Genomic DNA, 3,121 nt, shown 5'->3' on the forward strand with positions numbered 1-3,121 from the left:
CGTTGACTCAGAGGCTCCTCACACACACTCTGGTTTACCGCTGCTCCGTCCAAATCTGAGCAGACACGTTGGAGCTGCGCAGCTTTCAAAATAAAAGTCTGCTGCTGCACAGTTCAGAGAGCCGCGTTACGTTGGTTAGTGGCGCCGCCTGCTGGTGGTTCAGTGAACTGTGTCATATAGCTGTAGTATAACTAATGGACTGCATTCTCTGATATGTTTGTCATATTTTTCGTGTACTGTATTACATTTATAATATATTTAGTGCACTACATTATGATATGTTTTCATGATGTATTTAGTGTACTGTAGTTTCCATGTTTATTTATGATATATAATATTTTGTGAACTGCACCTTGTGATATATTTAGGAAATTTTAGGGTATTGTATTGAAGATAAATGTATGACATTTTTAGCGTACTGCACTTTGTAATTATATATTTAGCATATGTTTTGTGCACTGTACCTCGTGATATATTTATGATATATTTAGCATGTTTAGTGTACTGCACTTCAGGTCTATCTATCTATCTATCTATCTATCTATCTATCTATCTATCTATCTATCTATCTATCCATCTATCTACATATCTTCCTATCAAATTTTCTTTTGTTGACAAGTGCAATTGATTTGTGATCAATACATATTGGTACACAGTTGTACAGCTACACATCAACATATGCACAGTTAACAATTTTGTGGTATTCTGTTGTGTATATGTATTTGTGGGGGAGCATTGTTATATAATGCACACACATAAATACTAAACACACAGCCACCATTGCACTGACGTTGTTCTAATAACTGGGGATCCAGCTGCAGATTAGAAACAAGGATTATAAAGCTGTGATTGATGCAGATTAAGGTAGACAACAGGGTGAGCTACAAGCATTCCCGAACACGTGTAGTGTGTTGACCTCTGTTTTTTTTAGTGACACTGGCCACATTTCTCCTTGTGAAAACTATTTCCGCCCTCTTGCAAGTATCCAAGAGCAAAACATGTGTTCAGGCCAAAGCTGATGTACTGTCTCTTGTTATTAATTTATTTTCAACAAAACTATAAAATATGCAGCTCTTCAATTCCAAAGCTAAAGCTGTGATATTATTGTCATATTTTCAGTTTTATTTTCACGTCTCAGAGTCTGTATTCTGGATTGTTCTTTCTTTTGCTTTGTTCACACACTTGCTCCGTTGATAAACAGCAGAGACTACATGCAGGTAAATAAACTGTTGCATAATACAAATGAAACACACCTTTATAAATTCAGTTTAGTGAAAGAGATTGCTGAAGTGTCCGCGTGAAGGTGTGTTGTTGTGTTAGTTTAATTCATTGCACACAAAGCAATCTTTTAACCATGAAGTGAACAGGTAAAGATAATTTATGTAAACTAGCCAATTGTGAAATCAGGTGAGTCACTTCTGTTAAAATTGAAGAAGAAAAATGACAACAAAAAGTTCAACTAAATGCAATTACAACTTTGCTTCAAATAGTCTATCAACCTGTATGCTCCAATAAAAGTTCGGCTTTTGCATTTGTTCAATAAACATGATCCACTTTTAGAGTATCCTCTCTACACCAAAGTCATTTTTCACAGTTTTGATGAACTTGTTTTGACTGAATGACACCGAGCACAGCCTTGGTTTTAGATGGATGCTGTCGGTCTTGATGAAAGGAACACGCTGTGGCTCTAAAGGCAAACATCAGGCAAACAAACTGATGAATCACGTATAAATTTCTTATGGCAGTTCTGGAACTTTATTTTGTGTGTGAATTTTACTTTCTTCACTCTTGCTGTGAGTCTGTGACAATTTTTGATATTTTTTTTATTCTCAAAACTCTTCTTGGTTGATATTAAATTATGTTTTCTCACTAATATTCTGTGATTTTAAATGTATTTATTTTTAATGTCGTTTTGTGAATGGACCCCAGAAAGACTAGCAACCACCTTGTGGAAGCTAATGAGGATCCAAATAAAGAACAAAGATGCAATGTTTCTCAATTTATAGCTGCTCTTTTAAAAAAAAAAAAAAATAGTCTCACCATCTTATCTCTTCAGAGCGAGGATCATAGCAAAAAATAAATAAATAAAAAATCAAATCTCACCAGTTTATCTAAATCTGAATCTGAATCAAGTTTGCTCACACAAGCCTTGGAGCTCAGTTGCCAGTGTTTCAGTGCACTTACAGCAAAAGCAAACAGAGCTCCTGCGGTTTTTACTTCAGTGTCGGTCATATATTCAGGCATACTTCTGCACAGTTGGTAATGGCTCCGTTAAATGCCAGCGCGCCCTGCGGACAGCCGTGATCGTATAGTGGTTAGTACTCTGCGTTGTGGCCGCAGCAACCCCGGTTCGAATCCGGGTCACGGCAGCTTAACGGCGTGTTATATTGCAGATGAGTTTAACACATGTCAACCAGCTCAGTTTGTTCACAAGAAGAAGAAATTAGATAAACATTATCCTTAACTGAGTGTAATGCAGTTATAATTACAGCAAAAGCAATCAAATGCACCTTGAATTAAAAATTAATTAATTTAGGTATTTGTCAGAATTAGCTTTAATGGCCAAGTACGTACACAATATACAAGTAATTTAAATAAAAATCATGAATAAGAAATTAAAAAATGAATTAAAACAAAAAATAATTATAGAAAGATTTTAAAAAAAACATAATAATAATAACAAACAAAATAAGAAAACAAATATATACAAGAATTTACACGTCTGAGCAGAAGACATATATATACAGTGGTGCACGATAGCAGTGTAGCAGTAGTCTACAGTGTAAACTGATTAGGAATGCAGCTTTTTTTTTAAAAATTCGTAATCAATGTCGATATTTGCCTCTTTTTTTTTTTTCTATTATAAAAACACAGAATTTTAAACAATTCAAAACAAAAACTTGTAAAATCTGGATTCCTATTCTTCAACAATCTGAACTTCGAGGTGATTTTCGACGCACCTCAGCTGCCCGGAAGGAGTCTGGCTGCAGGTCGGTGCCAGCAGCGGGTCAGAGGGTCGCTGTGACTCAGCAGCAGCAGACAGCCGTGATCGTATAGTGGTTAGTACTCTGCGTTGTGGCCGCAGCAACCCCGGTTCGAATCCGGGTCACGGCAGTTTTTC

General features: G+C 36.1%; 2 non-coding genes across 2 annotated transcripts; both read left to right on the plus strand.

Moving 5' to 3' along the window:
• The first annotated feature begins 2,297 nt into the window (after nucleotides 1-2,297).
• trnah-gug (transfer RNA histidine(anticodon GUG)) lies at nucleotides 2,298-2,369 on the plus strand. The gene has a single exon. It is a non-coding gene; the product is annotated as a tRNA-His (tRNA).
• A 673-nt stretch (nucleotides 2,370-3,042) lies between these two features.
• trnah-gug (transfer RNA histidine(anticodon GUG)) lies at nucleotides 3,043-3,114 on the plus strand. Its single transcript has one exon. It is a non-coding gene; the product is annotated as a tRNA-His (tRNA).
• Nucleotides 3,115-3,121: the final 7 nt, after the last annotated feature.

This window comes from Stegastes partitus, unplaced genomic scaffold, assembly GCF_000690725.1.
Source record: "Stegastes partitus isolate 25-593 unplaced genomic scaffold, Stegastes_partitus-1.0.2 Scaffold840, whole genome shotgun sequence".
Classification (NCBI taxonomy): domain Eukaryota; kingdom Metazoa; phylum Chordata; class Actinopteri; family Pomacentridae; genus Stegastes; species Stegastes partitus.